Consider the following 19,931-nt stretch of genomic DNA (forward strand, 5'->3'; position numbering starts at 1 on the left):
TTGCTTTCAGTGGAATCTACTGTATGGATATGCAGTGGAGAGGTCTGAAAATCCTTTCCCTGGCCAATAGAATTCATCTAGCCTGCTTTCTCTTAGGATCATGGAGCTCTGTGCTATGCCAAACCCTCCAATTTGGGCGGGTGTCCCCCAGTTTCAGGTGTTCCTCTCCTTCCCCCATTACCCTCCCAAACAGGCAAGAAACCAGAAATAAACACAACATGCCTTCGTGACCCAGAAGCGACATAGGCACGGCACTTTTATGTTCAGTGTTCCACCCCGCTCCCAGTTAATTCATCCCCCTCCCCATTCTCCACTGGCAGGTCTGAAGGCCCTGGCAAGCCTAGCTTGGTATTCCTGTGAGGTGAGTCACTCATCCGTCAGTTACTTTACCAGGAGTGAACCACTAGAAGCCATGCAGTATAACTGTTCACTAAAACATTTTTATCTCTACCAGGTTTTTTTGTTTGTTTTTTTTTGTCTACGTTTTTTATTACACTGTGGGCAAAAATATACGCTCACAGTGTTGCTCAGAAGGAAGAGGTAAATATTTTGAAGTTGTACAAAGAAGATATATTCCAGACTTGAATAAATGCTCATAACATTGCATGTCAAAGGTAAACATGTATAAAACTAGGGCTTTTTTTGTAGCAGGAACTCCTTTGTATATTAGGCCACACACCCTGATGTAGCCAATCCTCCAAGAGCTTACAGGGCCTACTATAAGCACCAGGAGGATTGGCTACATCAGGGAGGTGTGGCCTAATATGCTACAAAAAAAGCTCTGTATAAAACTTGGTCTGAACACCCATAGTCCATATATGTAAAGCACTATTACCTTGTCAGGAGGATGTCACTTTGCGTAGCCAAATATGTTTTCAGGCCTACACTGGAAAATACAGCAGCTTCCCAGAATACAAAATGTTCTAAAGAAAAAGCTTTTCCACTGAGGAATGCTATAGTGATTGTGCTACGACATGTGAGGATAATGTTGTCTAGCCTGTTCTTTTACTGGGAGAAACAATTCAACAGAAACAACAGGGTAGTATATTTTGTAGGGTTTTGTTTTGTTTTTTCACTTGATGAACCTCTGTTGTGGGGGAAGAAGATAAAGGAGATTGTAAGCTGCTCTAAGACTGATTCAGAGAGAAGGGCAGAGTATAAATTTATGGTCTTCATCATCATCCATCTTAAACTGGAAAAATAAAGGGGGGAAAGGAGCAATTTAATTTAGTGTTCAGGAACTAAAAGATTGCTGCCATACCATACAATGACCTCCTGAGAGGTTCAGTCAAACTTAATGTATAATTTTAAACTCATTAATATGACTAGTAGGGCTGCTTTGTAAATCATGCTAATTTAAGATTAAAATGCACGGATTAATTTTTAGGTTAATTTTTTTTGAATTTTTGCAGAAAATAAATGTTATTGATCTGTGACTGTAGGTAAATGGATTTGCAGCCACAAATCTCATTGCAGCTCCATTGCCATAATAAAATCCTTTTGCTTTAAAAAATTGTAACATTGATATTGAAATGGACTTTAAAATATTCTGAGTATTATTAGTCCCTGGAAAGGTACAGAGTTAACAAAAACATGAGCAGATCAAAAATAAAATAGAAAGACACATTGATTTAGTGATTTTAGTGTCTCTTGATTGCATTATTGAACATGATTTATAATGAGGCACAGTAGTGGAATTTTTTTTTTCTAGCTTAGAAGAACGATAATATTGGCAAAAGAGGGGAATTTATATTGCTCCTTTTAGAAAAATGAATACTTCCCCCTTCCTGTCTCTCCCCACCCCCCTCCTTCAACCTCCTTCTCCTATCATTGGATTTTGTTGGGGCAGCGAACCAGGACAAGAGTGCGCAGGAAAAAGTCTTCCCCTGGGAAACTGGTGCTCAAATCAAATGTGTTGAAAGGACATTGGCAGAGATGTCATTCAGGCTGGATGAATTGGCAGAGTCATTTCCAGGCTTATCAGATCATGTTCCACTTGTCTGAATACTCTTGTTTTACTTTTGTGCATCAACACAAACTCAGCTGCCCGGTCCCAAAAGAAAACACAGCTCTCATTTCTCCAGCACAAAGGACTCAACTGTGCATTGCAAAATGCATCCCGCTGCTGACCTTTTCCCCTTTATTTTCGGAATGGAATGCCAGCTTATGTGTACTTGGTGCCATGCTGTACCTGATATAAGTTTATTGATCTTTAATTAAAAAAATTATTTATAGCCCTTCAGCAGAGGTGATATTCTAGCAGGAGCTCCTTTGCATATTAGGCCACACATTCTGACGAAGCCAATCCTCCAAGAGCTTACAAGGCTCTTTTTTGTAAGCTTTTGGAGGATTGGCGACATCAGGGGTGTGTGGCCCAATATGCAAAGGAGCTCCTGCTAGAATTCCACCCCTGCCCTTCGGATATCCTTGTTTCATCCATTCTGATACCTAACCAATCATGAATGAAAGGCATTTCAGGGCACAGAAAAGAGGGGGTGGGACATACACCCAGGTTCAAAGATCCATAGATAGATACGTGGTGGTGGAAAATACCATCATGTCACAACTTGACATGGAGAACCTATAGGGCAGGAGTGTTGAACTAATTTGTTATTTGGGCTGGATCTGACATAAATGAGACATTACTGGGCTGGGCCATGTGTGTCATAAAAAGTAATGTCAGGTAGCAGAGATGTAAAAGGAACAAGGAGGGGAGGGTCCTCAGCCAACAGAAGGAAGAGAGGCTTGGCTCAGTAGCTCTGCTGTGAGATTGAGAGATCCTGGCAAGGCAAGCTGTCCTGCCCCCCTTCCTCCCCAAAGGAGGAGCTTCAAGCCAATGGAGAAAAGATAGGTTTTGCGCTGTAGCTCCTGTGTGGTTGAGCAAGCCTGGCAAAGCAAGCTGTGATGCAGAAGGAAGCAAGAGAGAGAGAGAGAGAGAACCAGATGACAACCTGTTGCTCAGGGGCCTGATAGGAGCCATCCTGGGGCTTGATCCAGCCATCGGGCCACATGTTTGACACAGCAAGAAACTCTGGCCTGTATGGCGCCACCCCATCTGAAGCTTTCCTCTAGCCTAAGGAGCCTTTCTTCAACTTGCAGAAATGATAATTTAATTTGCTGGCTGGCAAGTAAACCAGTGGACATTGGGTGTGTGGGGAGCAGGGACATGGAGGAATGCTAGTAGTATGATGGTGTCATATCAGTTTGAGGGGGGGTGGGGCAGGACCAGAAGTGATGCCATGCCTTTCTAGGAATTACCCAGATAAGCTAAAAACTGAAGAAATTCTATGGGATTCCCTCAATTTTTGGCTTATTTATCTTCTGCCAGCTGACAGAGTGGCAGCAAGCAGTGTTCCCTCTAAGCTGAGTTAGTGTGAGCTAGCTCACAGTTTTTTAGCCTCTGGCTCACACATTTTTGTTTTAGCTCAGGAAAAATGGTCCCAGAGCAAAGCAATTTGTGCAATAGCTCACAATTTTATTGCCAGCGGCTCACAACTTTATTGCAAAGAAGAATTTTTGCTCCCAAGACTCCACAGCTTAGAGGGAACACTGGCAGCAAGCATCAGGGGTTGCTGATAGTAGGTCTTCCACTATGGTAAAATCATAGAGTTGCTAGTGATTCCTAGAGTGGAGTCATATCACTTCTGGCTTTTCCCTGTAAGTGACGCGAAGCTGTTGTCCAATAGTGATGTTTCGTTATTATTTTTTCTCATGCAGTCAGTAGGAGCAGGTAAATGGCATCCCTACATCTTAGATTTAAGGCAGTTTTAGGCTTTGCAGAAGAGAATGGAAGGTCCCAGGCCTTTGGTCCAGAGCAACTATGCAAAATGCCATACATTACACATAACAGTGCATATATTTTCTCCGATGTATAATTTGTTTTAATAACAAACAGTCTCTGAGGGCTCAAGTTTAGAGGCAGAACAGTGTGTGATAGAACAGTCTTTGTAGCCCTCCCCCTCCAACCTCTTATCTGTTCAAAATAATTTCCCCAAGTGGTGAATTCCCCTCCCCGCCCAGTGGTGAATTTTTAAAGATATTATCTTGGCTAAATGATGGAGCACAGAAACTTGTGGAAAGACATTGCCATGGAAATTCTGTTTGTGGCAAATTCCCACCTTCCTTCCTGATGCATTGAAGCTGACAGAGAGTTAAACTATGTTGAGCCGATAAGAAAACACAGGGCATTGTTTCTATAACTATAGCTCTCTCTGTGAGAACGTAAAATGTAAATAAATGCGAAATGTTCCCCAAATCAGATCCCATGCCAACATGAATTAGAATCAGTTTGCTACCACTTCCTTATATAATCCAGTAGTTACTGATCTTGTACAGATTCCCTTGAAGAAGCCATTTGGAGAAACGTGTGGGGAATATTTAGTGGAGTAATAAAATATAATTTTGACTTCACTTGCACCATTGTCCTTGGCCTTATTTGTGGCTCCAGCGCCAAGGGAAGGGGGAGAGGAGGGCATCCAAGCCCCAGTTGAGTTTACATTATCACAAATGAAATAACACACGTGCACAGTATTTTCGGAAAGAGTGGAATAAAATTGGCCACAACTTTTATTGTTTACAGCTGTAGTAAGCCTTGGCGCAGCATGGGGTAAGGATCCTGCACATCGACTGATCCGCCTACCAGTCGATGATCAGCTGGTCACCTAGGGATGACAGGTTTTTGGATCCCACTAGGGCGGAAGCTCAGAGGTGGTCTCCCCTGCCACCTGACCATGAGGGTGATCCCTGGATATGCCCCCGGGCTGGGCGCCTCAGCTGCCCCTCACGTCAAGATCCCTTACTGGGATCCCCATACTCAGGAAATGGGCACGCAGGCTGGTTTTCCTCAGAATGGATCCAGCACCATGCTGATACCACCACAAGAGCCAGGCCTCAGATGGCTGGCTCCCACCAAAGCTTCTACAGATGCTACGCAGTCAGATATCCATACCCCAAGGTGGTCCACCAAATTACTGTTGCCATCCTCGCAGGAACAGTGGACAAGGTCCTGCCCCTGGGCTGTAGGCCCTGGCAGCCTTCTTCGTTCCAATGGGAGCTAAGATTGGGGGTGAGCAGTGATATCATGCAATGACATGCATTGTCGCTTCCGGTTTGTACACAGAAATGATGTCATGATGGCGTAGTAATCCCACATCTTCATGGTGGGGGAAAAAAAATACAGATGAGCAAATTTTTGGAGCATTGACGTTGCTTCCAAGTGCGAATGAAAAGTGACATAGTGCAGCTTTGCTCACCGAAGACACCTGCCTGTTGCCAGTATTTAGCTGGCAACTCTCCATCATGTGTGGCCGCCTACAGGATTTCTAATTGCTGGTGTTGTATGTGCACGGAGGTGGTAGTAGGCTACAGAGTCCAAGCATAAGAGCCGTGCATGTGCAAGCTGTAAAACAGATGCATGTATTGAAAGAGAGCCCCTGAATAATTAATTAATATCCCTAGAATAATGAATACAATGAATAAGAGCATGCTTTGCCTTCAAACTAGGGTGTCTGATGTAACTTTCCGTTGGGGCACTGATCACTGCCTGAGCGGGTGTGTGCCTAAGCTGGCTTACTAGATAAGAAAATGGCCTCCTGGAGGCGTCTTGCTGTAATAGATAAAGGGAAGGAACGATGTCATGGAATTTTACCAGGAAGAACTCCGCGGAGGTGGGAACGTTGAAATCAGATAAGCCTGTGTGCCTGCCTGCCTGCTTGCTTGTTAAGAAAACTGTGTGTATTCAGGGGAATTCAGTTCAGTTTTGGGGGCTCCATTGCCCAACTGAGCTCTGCTTTGGTACCAGAGTAAAACCTCAATTCATACCAGAAATTTTGTGCGGACCTCATTATTTTTCTGCTACAGTATAATCAAGAAGAGGAAGAAGACCATAGATTTATACCCCGCCCTTCTCTCTGAATCAGAGCACCTTACAATCTCCTTTATGTTCTTCCCCCACAACAGACACCCTGTGAGGTAGGTGGGGCTGAGAGAACTCTCAAAGAAGCTGCCATTTCAAGGACAACTCTGTGAGAGCTATGGCTGACCCAAAGCCGTTCCAGCAGCTGTAAGTGGATGAGTGGGGAATCAAACCCGGTTCGCCCAGATAAGAGTCCGCACACTTAACCACTACACCAACACACAAAAGCGACTTTCAAGTGTCAGAATACAGTGTTACTCACACAGAGATATGTATTGGTTGGTGAATTTTGTTTCACTGAGTCTGAAGAAGTGTGTATGCACACAAAAGCTTATACCCAGAATTAAACTTTTCTTCAAGGTGCCAGTGGTCTCAGACTTCATTTTGCTGCTTCAGACCCCCACGGCTACCCTCCTAACTCTACACTAAGATTTGCCACACCGTGTATGGACACATACCCATCACTCTGCCTTTAAGTCTTCCGCCTGTACTTGAAGCTATCAGATGTGAGAAGCTCTGAAACAAACTCCTGCTGTCTGTGATTTTCAAATACAGATGCCTGGATGAACAAGTGTTTGTTCTCACCCCATCCCACCCCAAAACCAGGATTCTAAACCTCAGGGGTTGTTTTGTGGTGGAGCTCATCCAAAGATTGTTATGCAGCTGCACCTGCTATTCAATGGACAAGGTGGGAAGGAGGAGGTGGAACTCTCAGGTTCAGGAGCTGTGCTCCTGTGAGCTCCCGCTGAATCCGAGGCCTGCTAAACCTCATTTTAATCCCAGTTTAAAATCCTGGTTTGTGGAAGGGATAGTCCAATTCAAACCTCACTGCAAATTGGAATTTGATTTAAGCCTTCCCAGATCTGGTGGAGGGAGAAGCAAGAAAAGCAGGCAACAAACTGCATTCATGCCAGAGACAGTTTCATGACAAACTTGTTGTGATGTCTCATCCACTCAGTAGTTTTCATGCTTCTCCACCCCCCGCCCCCCCTGGTTTCAGAAGTAATTTGTCTTTAAGGAAAGTATTTAAAAGGCTTTTACAAATATACATGTGCTTTGAAAAATCCTGGAAAGGGTGGCAAGGCTTTTGGGACAGAAGTACCTTCTGTTTCAGGGTCTGTTTATTGATTTTATACAGTTTCAAAAGAACATTAATCATGCAAAACCTCAGACCGCTGACACACAAGCCCAGGAATAGAAGGGCCCCACTTGTCTTTTGCAGCAAGATTTAGGTCAACACATTTCTGAAAAGTAGTCAATAGTCTTGTCATATAAACCTCCTGACACACTTCAACATTGCAAGGTAGGACAGAGGTTTTAGCATTCCACATTTTAAACATTGAGTTTAGTTTTTAAACAGGAAAGAAAGAAAACAACTCTTTAAAAAAATAAATCACTGGATATGTTCCATTAGTATTGGAGTATAAAGTACATTCTGATTTCTTTTCTGAATGATTCTTTTTGCTTTGATCTATACCTGATGTGGCCAAACTGTGGCTCGGGAGCCACATGTGGCTCTTTCACACATATTGGTTGGCTCTTGAAGCCCCCACTGACTGGCTTAGAGAAGGCATTTCTCTCTTTAAATCACTTCTCCTAGCCAAGCCAGCTGGTAGCTTGAAAAATGCATTTAAAGTTAAAGTTGCTTTCTTTCCATCTCTCCCTCCCACATCTATTTTCCTCCCTCCCTCCCGTCTTGCAGCTCTTGAATATCTGTTGTTTATTCTAGGTGGCTCTTACATTAAGCAAGTTTGGCCATGCCAGATCTATACTTCTATCATGTTTTTATCCTCCTCCCCCCCCCCCCAAAAAAGCTCAAAGTGGTCTACACAGTTCCACCCTCCTCCATTTTTTATCCTCACAAGAATCCTGTCAGGTAGCGCAGACTGAAAGAGAGTAACTGTCCCAAAACCATCCTTGTGAGTTTCATGACTAGTCACCAACCTCCAAGTGGCACCTGCAGATCTCCTGCTATTACAGTTGACCTCCAGATGATAAAGATCAGTTCCTCTGAAGAAAATGGCTGCTTTGGAGGATGGATTCTGTGGCATTATACCCAGCTGAGGTCCTTCCCCTCCCCCAACCCCACCTTCCTCAGGCTCCACCCCCAAAATCTCCTGGTAGTTCCCAACCCAGAGCCGCAGGGCCGGATTAACAAGCCAAGTAGACACTGCCATATGGGCCCCCATGCCTATAGGGGCCCCAGGCTGGCTTCCCCCCTGCTTGCAGCCCTCCCAACCTGCACACGCAGCCAGCAACTGAGCTGCTCTTTGCCTGTGGCTGCTGCTGCTGTAATTGTCAAGTTTGCCTCTCTCTGCCTCTCCCCGCAGCTTTGTCAAAGGGGCTTTTGAGAAGGTGCCTGCAGGCTGCAGCATGGGGCCACAGGTGGCAGGGTGGGCACTCTGACTCTGAGATCATTTGTGAGGGGTCCCCCAAGATCTGAGTGCCTAGGGGCCTCCATAGGGTTTAATCCGGCACTGCAGAGTTGGCAACCCTATTCATGGCCAAGTGGGAAAGGTCCTGAAAAAACAATGGTGATAAGAGGGCGAGGCAAGCGTTTGAATGGATTGTGTAAAGAGACAGCTAAACTTTTATGACAACAAATATAGTTAAAGGGAGAAGTGATTCAAACATTTGATAGTGAAGGCTATTACTGTTACTACTAGTAGTTTATTACGGTCTTTAGAGTAGCATAGAGAGTGAGGTCATGACATGGGTTTCTCCTGGACCTAAAGGGTGTAAAGAGAAATGGGGGCATGTATGGAACTATCCATGGGGCTTTGAGGAGCAGGAGGTTTCTGCTTCCCTCTCCTGCTTTAGCACTGAGGGTCCCCCCAGATTTTGTTCCTGGAGGTCAACAGGAAGGGGCACAGGGTCAGTAATGGGATACAAGAATTGTTGGACTTTGCCCGCCCCCTGTCCACAAGTGGAAATGCCATTTCATCGGAGGAACTGAGTGGCTTGACAGATACTGGCATCATTTTAAGCAATAGTAACATTAAAAATCTTCTCTTTTGTGTTAACGTAAAACATCAGTGAGGAGGCCAGGTGAAAGAAGTTGTCCTTATGCCAGTCATTCTCAAACTTTTTGAAATGGGATTCATTTCTAAACATCTTATGCATTTCAGGACCCGTTTCTAAATTTGATATACTTTCCCAAAGATCCACTCACTTTGTGTTTTCCCTCTTCGGCTAATACCCGTTTCCCTACTGGAGTCATCATAAGTGTAGTACCCTGAATAACTGAGCAGGATGCAACTCAATCGATGAAATGGGAGAAAAGAATTAAGATTTCTTCATAGGCTCTCAAATACACCTTATCAGAATTAGCCTGAGATTTCTGCCACCCTTGCTGGGTATGTGAGCATTTTTATCTAAACAAAGTCTTTGAGTGCTGCACAGCCCAGGATGCTTTGAACACTGGAAACTTCTGGAATTTAGTGGCCAAATGCAGTTGTCTAACTGGATGGTATCTGCCCTAGAACTTTCGGGCAAGGATGGAACTTTGTTGGGTTCAGCCTCTGCTATGTGCTGTTCTCTGCACAGTTTCTGTCACCTCTACATATCCAGCGCAATATTTGGTTGTATAAATTACCTCTTACTACAAATGTTGTTTTTCTAGCCCAGAAAAGCCCCCTAGTCCAGGAGGTCCCTGAGGTACCAAAGAATCCTAAATAGTTTTCTGCTATACTGAGTCATTCATCTTGTGTATCAATAGATAGATCAACTGAAAAGTCTGGGGAGTGCAAGTCATTTTAAAGACTCTTATAGGCCCAAGAAGGGAATGCTCATTCGAGGCCCCTTTTCCTTGTAACTGTTTCCTGTTTTTTCTTTAGTGAAAAAAAACCAGCTATGCATACTTTTTTTTTTAGTTGACAAGACGCATTTAACGTGTTTTCAGCATTTTTAACTCATGTGTAAAGTGCTATTAAGGTGCAGCCAAGTGACAGCGACCCCATGAGGTTTTCAAGGCAAAAGACATTCAGGGGTGGTTTGTCATTGCCCGCAGCAACTCTGGACTTCCTTAGTGGTCTCACATTCAAATGCCTTACGGAGGGGAGAATTTGGGAGGGATTTCAACTAGAATCTCTGGTATACCATAGAACATGACCTCTGAAGCTGACATTTTCTTCAGGGGAACTGATCTCTGCAGTCAGGAGAACAGTTGTAATTCCAGAAGAACTCAAGGTCCTGCCTGGAGATTGGCAACCCTATGATGGTTAGCGTTATATTGTATAGAGCGGGCTCAATTCGCAGTGACTCCTTTAAATTTTTAGAGGAGGAAGCAAATGGCAAGTAAATGGTCTCACTCTCCCTGCTCTGCAAATCATACCTTGATGAGCCTATATGAATAATATATATTAACAAGTTCAATGCTTGCAAAATACTGTGGAAGAGGGAAACATTTTGGACCCTCCCCCCATACTAGATCAGCTCCAAATTTCCCCCTCGAGCATTTTATGAGTTCTTTGAACAGATTGGTTTTATTCTATTTCTGAGACACTGTCCTGGATTTTTAGAGCTGTATAGATGAGAAAGAGAGAACGAGAGAAGGTTTATTCCAAAATGTGAAATTATTTTCTTCAAAAAAGAAAATGTAGCGACAACTTTCAACTTTCCTCCCTTATATATGTAACATTCTCCACTTTCATAGATTCCCGTGTGTCTAGCAGACGTGTTTTGAAAAGACATCATTTGTACTATGCAGACCTGTTAATATTTAGTCACAGGATTTTTGGAGAACATGTGTGCAGGTTTCTTTGTACCCCTGGGCTTGTTCCTTCTTGTAATCAGTCTTTGTTTGTTTGTTCTCCCATTCTATTTTCGGTGACAGTCGCCTATTAAACTAAACCGGCATCATGCTCTGTTCTGCTCGGAGAGTATTCAAATGGGGACAGGAGAAGGGGGAAGAAGAAAACAGCTAGGCTGGCAGAACAGGAGAAGTCAAAGAAAAGAAAAATTGCAAAAGATGCCACAATAATGGGAAACAGGTTTCTTCCTGTTTCCTGGAATTATGGGATCTTTCCAGTGAAAGAGGGGCAAATCTTTGGTGCCTGGAAATGAAGACCAAATTATGGAGCGGAGGTAGAGCAAATGGGTGCAATGCTTTTTTTCACGGTGTGCCCACACATTATCCATAGAGTAGTTCAGATCCTGTAACTTCCACATCTCTACATGTGGTGAGAAGAGCAACAGCCCTCTGGTGAGTGTTCTATGCCTCTCCCATTTCTCTCATCCTTGGAAATGGTGGAGTGTAATGTTCAGAAATCTATTCCATGTTTTATTATAGTTTATTATAATTCCATAGCAGCAGAATCTGAATAGCCCCATGGCACAGAGCGGTAAAGCTGCAGTACTGCAGTCCAAGCTCTGCTCACAACCTGAGTTCGATCCTGGCAGAAGCTGGCTTCAGGTAGCTGGCTCATGGTTGCCTCAGCCTTCCATCCTTCCAAGGTCGGTAAAATGAGTACCCAGCTTGCTGGGGGAAAGTATATGACTGGGGAAGGCAATGGCAAACCACCCCATAAAAAAGTCTGCCGTTTAAATGTCTTGATGCGACGTCACCCGAGAATCAGAAACGACTGGTGGTTGCACAGGAGAGCAGAGTCTGGATTAGTTCCAGACTAGGGCTGGGGTTGATTGGCAGGGATGGGAGGAATTACAAATGGTGGCTCTATAACCAGGGCATTGTACTGTCCAGACAAGAGCAACAGTCTAGTAATGAGAGAGTGGACTTGGGTGACACAACCAGGGTTGGAATTCTAGCAGGAGCTCCTTTGCATATTAGGCCACACACCCCTGATGTAGCCAATCTCCCAAGAGCTTACAAGGCTCTTTTTTGTACGCTCTTGGAGGATTGGCTTAATCATGGGTGTGTGGCCTAATATGCAAAGGAGCTCCTGCTAGAATTCCACCCCGGACACAACAGTTTTCCCCCTTTCTATTCTTAGGCCTGGGGAGAGCCTGAGGAGTGAAAGCAGCATGATGGCTGAGGGACAGGGACAAGTGCTGGTGAAGGAGGCATTTCACAGTCTCCACCCCCAAGTCAAAAACCCAGTGGCAAAACACATTATTTTGCGTGAATGCACCCTAATCTTCAAAGCCCTTTTAAAAGGCCCCAAAATCCAAATCTGCAAAATTTCACAATTTTTGTCTTGACTTTCTAATCTATTTCACTAGGTCTACTTTTCTAACAGACAGGGATGATCTCTCAATTTCACCACACTAGGCAAAATTTATAAACCTCCACTATGTCCCTTTCTACACACTTTTTTCCTACATTAAAAATACCTTAGATGTGAGAGGACCTTAGGCCCTGTATTAAACCTGCATTAAAACAGTGCCAAATTTTTAATAACTGGAGCCTGTATTCTGACAATTTAACTCCTTTAACCATCAAGGATTGTAAGACCATACATTTTGAACCTGCAAACCTGTTTGTGATCTCACTGTGCTAAATGGGAGTATTTAAATGGTCATTATCTAGTCAGGAGGAGTCTAGTTATGAAATAAGCACATCTGAATAAAATGGCAGGTATGAACAAAGAAAACAGTAGCACTCAGCCTTCATTTGAATTAATGTGCGTTTGCTTAGTATCCGTTTTTAATCTGTGGATCTCTTCTTCCCTCTACTACTACCATCCCTGGGAATCTTTGGAGCCACAACACAACCTACACAGCAAATGCATCTTTCTAGGCTTTATAGGCCTCTCCCTCTAGTCCCATAGCCAGCCCTGGAAACATTTATTGACCATTGTCTGAATAGTAGGCGTGCAATTAGTGCATAATAGTGGAATCATATAATGAATGAGGATGGAAGAGAAGCAGTGTGGGCTGATGATTAGCCAATCAATAATAATCTGAATTACAGTTTAAAAATTAGATGTCTTAGATAGTTATTAAGAGTGTAATTATTCATAAATGTGCCTAATTATTCATAATTATTCAGAAACCTTATTACTTTCCTGATTGTCATAAGTGATCTCCAAGGCCAATTATTATTTGATTATGGCCATAGGACTCTTATGTTAATATTCTGAATTCTTTTTTCTTTTGTCCTAGAAAATGAATGCAGAGAAAACTAGGGGAAAATTATTCATGTTGACTGGTCCTTTGAAGGAATCTTGAGTGCTTTGAAAGCCCTGGCTTGCTCTTTTTTGGGGGACTTTCACCGCCATTCAGTTTTATTGAGTTGTTATGGTGGTAATTGGTTGTTGTTGTTCAGTTACACAGTCAAGTCTGTCTCTTTGTGACCCCATGGACTACATCACACCAGGCCCTTCTATCTTCCACCACCCTCCTAAGTTTGCCCAAATTCACGTTCGCTGCATCAATAACACTGTCTAACTATCTCATCCTTTACCATCCCCTTTTTCTTTTACCTTCAATCTTTCCCAGCATCAGCGTCTTCTACAGTGAGTGTTCCCTTCTCATTTGCTGGCCAAAGTATTTGAGCTTCAGTTTCAGTATGTGACCTTCCAAGGAACAGCAAGGGTTGATCTCCTTTAGGATTGACTGATTTGATCTCCTTGCCATCCAAGGGACTCTCAAGAGTCTTCTCCAGCACCAGTACCTGGTACCTTAAGATATTACGAGCACTGCGAAGGGCATGAGTACCCACATTGGCATTGGTGGGGTGATACTGGGGGACAGGAGAGTTCTGCATGGGTTCAGTTTGAAGTGGGGAAAAGCCTGGTGTGGAGAACACTTGGGGCAAGCATTTGTGATGCCACCAAAACCTGCCCAGCCCCAATCCCAACAGTAGTTTGCATTGCAACTACTTTTGAAATGCTCTCAATACCTTTCGATACACTGAAGAATGGATGTGTGTATTGCCACTTCATAGCATTTCTAAAAGCTGGACAGCATGCCAGAAAAATGAGAAGGATGGTTGCTATGCTAACATTCAACGTGCCAGTATATAGGCCTAGGACCCACATATCTCAAGGACTACCTTCCACTATGTGTCCTTGTGCACTAACTGCAATCTTGTGGTTGCCATCTTCTATTTGACTCCTCTTGGTTCTGCTAGAGTCTGTTCCTTCTCTACAGCGTCACTCACTTTGTTAAATGTTTGATGAAATGATATGAGCACTGTCTTTAGAAGTTTTTAAGAGGCTCGCTCTGTGTATATAAAGTGTTGTCTAGTCACTGGCAACTTATGGCAACCCCAGCAAGGATCTTTCTAGGCAAGTGAGAAGCAGAGGTGGTGCTCCATTGCCTTCCTCTGCAGAGTCTTCCTCGGTGGTCTCCCTTCCAAGTATCACCCATGCTTAGCTTCCAGAATCTGATGAGATCTGGCTATACCATGCCACCTTCTCTCCCTAAGAGGCTCTGTAAAGCCATTTTATTCTGTATTGTAAATTTTAAATCTTGAAAGATTCATCTTCCACATAATGGAAGATAGTCCTTGAGATAGGTGGGTCCCAGACCTATATACTGGCATGTTGAATGTTAGCATAGCAACCATCCTTCTAATTTTTCTGGCATGCTGTCCAGCTTTTAGAAATATTATGAAGTGGCAATAGACACAGCCATTATCCATTCTTCAGTGTTTTGAAAGGTACTGAGAGTTAGGGTTGCCAAGTCCAATTCAAGAAATATCTGGAGACTTTGGGGGTGGAGCCAGGAGACATTAGGGGTGGAGCCAAGATCAAAGAAAGTTCTGGCCATCACATTTAAAGGGACGGCACACCTTTTCAATTCCTTCCTTCTGTAGGAAATAATGAAGGATAGGGGCACCTTTTTGGGGGCTCATAGAATTGGACCTCTTGGTCCAATATTTTTGAAACTTGGAGGGTATTTTGGGGAGAGACACTAGATGCTATATTGAAAATTTGATGCCTCTACCCCAAAAAACAGCCCCTCCAGAGCCCCAGATACCCACGGATCAATTCTCCATGATTTTCTATGGGAATAAATCTCCAGAGGGAATAATAGAGTTCCCAGCAGACATTTCCCTCCCCTCCCCCCGCTTTCTGAGGACCCTGAAGCGGGAGGAGGGCCTCCAAACTGGGGGATCCCCTGCCCCCACCTGGGGATTGGCAACCTTACGGAGAGTATTTCAGAACCTCGAGTCCCAAAGGAGAGATGGGGTATAAGTTTTCTAATAAATCAATAGATATATATGTATTATTGGCTATAATTTGATGGTGCAGAGGCAGAATTAGGTTGCCACAAAATTCCTAATTAGTGAGGGTGAGCTCCCAGGTCTCCTGCTATATATAGCTACAGCAGCAGGCTTCTTGCTGGCAGCCTCTGACCCCCTGCTGCCATTTAGTACAGCAGTGGTGGTAGTGGTGGGGAAATACCAGAAAAATCACCATCACCTTAATGCGGGGGACATGGCTCAGTAGTAGGGCATCTGCTTAGCATGCAGGTGGACCCAGGTTCAATCCCTGGTATCTCCAGTAAAAAGAAAGATCTGGCAGGAAGTGATGTCAAAGACCTTGGCCTGAGATCCTGGAGAGCTGCTGCGTGTCTGAGTAGACAATACTGACCTTGATGGACCAAGGGTCTGGTTCAGTATAAGGTAGTTTCATGTGTTATGTGATGGTTTCTGTGTAATCCTAGAAATCAACATGATGATTTCATTTCCAGGCTCATGCTGGAAGTGGTGTTATGCCATCAGTTATGCAGCATTAGAGTGGGAGGATAATTTAAAGTGCAAAACCCCTTCCCTTGTCTGGATTTGTCCCATGAATCTGCTTTCCTCCAGTCATTTGCTCCCTGTTATCATCCACCCTGCCTGTAGAAAACTCACATGGGGAAAGTGGTTGGTGGGGGTGGAGAATGTGGGCAAGGAAGGAGACTGGTAAAACCATGGATTTTGTGGTTATTCCTAAAATGGTGTTATGTCACTTCAGGGTTTTTCTTGTAAGTGATGTCATGCCATCAGCCCAATGGCCATCTTTTTTTCCCCTACCGAGTCTTGGCAATGGCAGAGAGATACAAGAGGTGCATGGGAGTAGACCAGGTAGGTGACTGTCTAGGGCGCCACCTGGCCACAGGGGTAGGGGTACCCCTCCCCCACCTCCCAGGCCTGCAAACACACTACCAACACAAATCTAGTGCTCAGCCCCTTCTGGATCTGGGCAGTGCAGAGGGCAGCATGCAATGCATTCGCTCTTGTCAGAGGTGTTTGGAGCAGCTCCAAACACCTCCAATGTGAGTGAACATGCAGTAGTCCCCAGTCAGCCCCCTCCATGTCAGAGAGCTGGGTAGGGGCAGGGCAAGGCATGCCCCACCCCCTTGCCTGGGGCACCAGACACCCCAGTGCAGGCACTGAGAGGCACAGATGGGGATGCCCTGTCTCCACTAGTGGATGGGCAAACCTAGTAGGGAAATGTTTTTTGCAACCCACTCCACCTGCCTCCAAGTGGTGCTTAAAATTTTGTCTTCTGTTGCAGAAACTTGACAACCTACGTTCTAACAAATGGCTCTTGCTGCCATTGGCCCAGGCAAGTTGTGAAGATGGGATGTTGGTGGGTGAGTGACCTACTGTAATCACTGTTAGAATGTTCTATCTGTATTTACCCTGACAGTATCAAAGCGTAGGGTTGTCAGGTCCTTTCGCCTGTCCAGCAGGGGGATTTGGAGGGCATTCTGGGAGTGGGCAGGGTGATCGTGAGACATCCCTGATGCGATGATGACATCACCCAGAAGTGATGTCATAGTGTCAGGGATGTCACACAGGGATGCTCCGGCATTTGGATGAAACTCGATGGTTTTTCACCTTCAAAACCATAGAGTTTGCCCAAATACCACAGTGTCCCAGCGCAATGTCCCTGGAACAATGACATCACCTGGAAGTGATGTCATCACATTGGGGACATTGCACAGCGATGTCAAAGCAGTAGAAGAAGAGCAGAGAAATGATCAATATGCCCATATGTTATGAAGCCAAAAAAATTTCTCCAGGCTGTGTTACTATGGAGGCGGGTTTAAAGTATGTGAATTCTGGGTTGATTGAAGGGTGTCACCTCCAGCTGTTGTCTATGCTTTGATTTAATCCATGTTTTGGTTGCTTTTCATTTCACACCACACTATATGAAGCCGGGCTTTGTAAAGAGAGGAAGCTCCATTTTCTTTTCATAGTCTCTTTCCCTCAGTACTATTAAATTTCAGGACAATATTAGCCACTGATAAATTAGCATATAGATGAGTTTTGGGGGCAGGGTGGAGAAGGTGATGGGTTATGAGAACTCAGTGCTACAGTGTAGAAATATTTGAGCTTCTATATACCCTAAACATATGACATCCTGCACTTCAGACAACTGAGAAGTCTATCATGGCTTGGCACTGAAGGAACTGGTTTCAGTTTTCACTAATAATTGCTTTGAGTAAACTGTTCCGATCAGCCCTGGGAGTTGCAGAAGAAAATGAATAATTATAAAATGTGCTTCTGTTAATACAAGCAGAATGAAACTAGGAACAGCCCTGGAAAACACACGTGCACCCTCTTTCCATAGTTGGATGTGGGAAGGTATGCGTCCCTAAGGGGGAATGGGTGGAATATAAATAAATAATAATAAAAAAGGAAAAGAGCAGTATGTGCCCTATATCTTGTCCTACTTATTCCAATTTGTAAATTTGTAAGCTGAGTTGAATGTCAGCTAGAACTGCAAATAAATGGATCCCTCTTGACCACCAAAGAGCTGTGCTTGTGATCATGGGATCTGCTTGGAAAAAAGGCATGTGCCTATAGCAGGGGTGGCCAAACTTGCTTAATGCAAGAGCCACATAGAATAAACATCTGAATGTTTGAGAGCTGCAAGACATGAACAAATAAGAGTCTTTATTAAAACTCTTAATACTTTCTTTGCACAGAAAGATAAAATGCAGATGTATGCATTTTACAACATGACCATGCTAAAAGGAGATTTTTTTAAAAAAACAAAAGCTGGGAAAAACAGTCCCCATAAAACCAGCATAGGGAAAGGTTAGGGAATTATTTTTTGGCATCAGTAGGAGAAGGAAACACACATGAACCATATAAAGTAGGAGAAGGAAACACACCAGTGGGAGAAGGAAACACACATGGACCGTTTATATATTTACACTACTGACCACCATTTGCATCCTGTAAATATATAAATACCACTCTCAAAAAAGTGGGTTATTGTGGTGTGATCCAGATTCTTGAATAGAGTGCTGGGATGTAAGATACAAAAGGTTGAGAACTACTGTTGTAGAGGCTGATTATTTCAGGGAGCATTCTGTTCATACTGGAACACTGAGGTTTAAATTCATAAGAATGTTCTGATTTCTTCAGACATTATTCTGCTTTAGCTTCTACAAAACAGTATGGACAAAGTCTGTCTATCATATGTACTTAGTTTGAAGAGAAATCCAAAAGACAATGATTGAAAAAATTTAAATGGGACATGGAAATTTAGCCAAGAATATGTGGTCAGCAGACAGAGCACATCGCAGCTTGCTAATCAGGGCTAATCAGGGCTTTTTTGGAGCCAGAACACACAGGAACACAGTTCTGGCTGGCTTGGTGTCAGAGGGTGTGACCTAATATGTAAATGAGATCCTGCTGGGCTTTTCCTTCAAAAAATCCTGCGCAAAGCAATGGTGACATAAAGGGGTGTGGCTAATATGCAAATGAGTTCCTGCTGGGCTTTTCCTACCAAAAAAGTGTTGTTGCTAATAAACTGTCTTTCCCAGGTTGGTCTGAGGGCCATCTTCTTTGCTCACAAATTGGGTTTTTGAATCATACAGTAATAATTGTTTTGAAGATAGTATTGCAAATAACTGTGAGGTGTACTGTACCTTACAAGCAACTGCAAAAAAAAAAAAAATCAGACTGAATAGTGTGGTTGTAATTCAATCTCAAGGTTGAGAGATTCACTACCACATGTCCTAAACCCTTCAGCTATATTCTTACAGTGTGGGGCATTAGCAGGATCTCGCAATTGAATTACATTCCTGTATTCCATCTGGGACACAGTGCTGTATTGTACTTAATGTTGTACTACATAAAAGGGGCTGGGAGTAGTGGCTTTTTATAGGAGTATTTTTTAGTTAAATCACAAGTAGGATTATAAAATGCCAATTTTGTGACATAAATGGAGGATAACATACAGCTCTGGAAAAAAATATACCTGGCTAAAAGCAACATTGTATTTTGCTTTGAAACCTAGATTTTTTTTTCTGACAACAGCTTGGATCATGCCTGAAATTTCCATGGATGGAAGGGTGTCCATGGAAGCTTCTCCACCTCTCCCCTCCCACTGCAGCCCCCCAAATTCCTTCCCAAATGCTGCTATTAGGTAGAACTCCAAAATAGCTTGCAAAGGAATTGGAGATACGTTGCAGCAGAATCAATAAGGCAGAATGCTTTTCTTGCATGCTTGAAAATTTAACTGGAGTCCAACCCATTGTCTTTCTAACCCAATTTCAGATTTTTGTTTCCACTTCCTAAGTGAGATGGATTTATTTCTATTAGACCACACACCCCTGATGTAGCAAATCCTCCAACAGCTTACTAAGTTCTTTTTTGTAAGATCCTGGAGGATTGGCTACATCAGGGGTGTGTGGCCTAATATGCAAAAAAGCTCCTGCTAGAATTCTGCCCCTGAATCTGGCATAGGGTTGCCAAGTCCAATTCAAGAAATATCTGGGGACTTTGGGGGTGGAGCCAGGAGATTTTGGGGATGGAGCCAGGAGACATTGGGGGCGGAGCCAGGAACAAGGGTGTGACAAGCATAATTGAACTCCAAGGGAGTTCTGGCCATCACATTTAAAGCGACAGCACACCTTTTTAAATGCCTTTCTTCCATAGGAAATAATGAAGGATAGGGGTACCTTCTTTTGGGGCTCATAGAATTGGACCCCCTGGTTTTGAAACTTGGGGGGTACTTTGGGGAGAGGCACTAGATACTATACTGAAAATCTGGTGCTTCTACCTCAAAAAACAGCTCCCCCAGAGCCCCTGAAACCTCCAGATCAATTCCCCATTGTACCCTATGAGAATCGATCTCCACATAGGGAATAATGAAGTGCTCAG

At 43.7% G+C, this 19,931-nt stretch overlaps 1 non-coding gene across 1 annotated transcript; it reads left to right on the top strand.

Moving 5' to 3' along the window:
- The first annotated feature begins 15,252 nt into the window (after nucleotides 1-15,252).
- TRNAA-AGC (transfer RNA alanine (anticodon AGC)) lies at nucleotides 15,253-15,324 on the top strand. Its single transcript has one exon. It is a non-coding gene; the product is annotated as a tRNA-Ala (tRNA).
- The last annotated feature ends 4,607 nt before the right edge of the window (nucleotides 15,325-19,931 follow it).

The sequence above is a fragment of the Heteronotia binoei genome, chromosome 7 (genome assembly GCF_032191835.1).
Source record: "Heteronotia binoei isolate CCM8104 ecotype False Entrance Well chromosome 7, APGP_CSIRO_Hbin_v1, whole genome shotgun sequence".
Taxonomy (NCBI): Eukaryota; Metazoa; Chordata; class Lepidosauria; order Squamata; family Gekkonidae; genus Heteronotia; species Heteronotia binoei.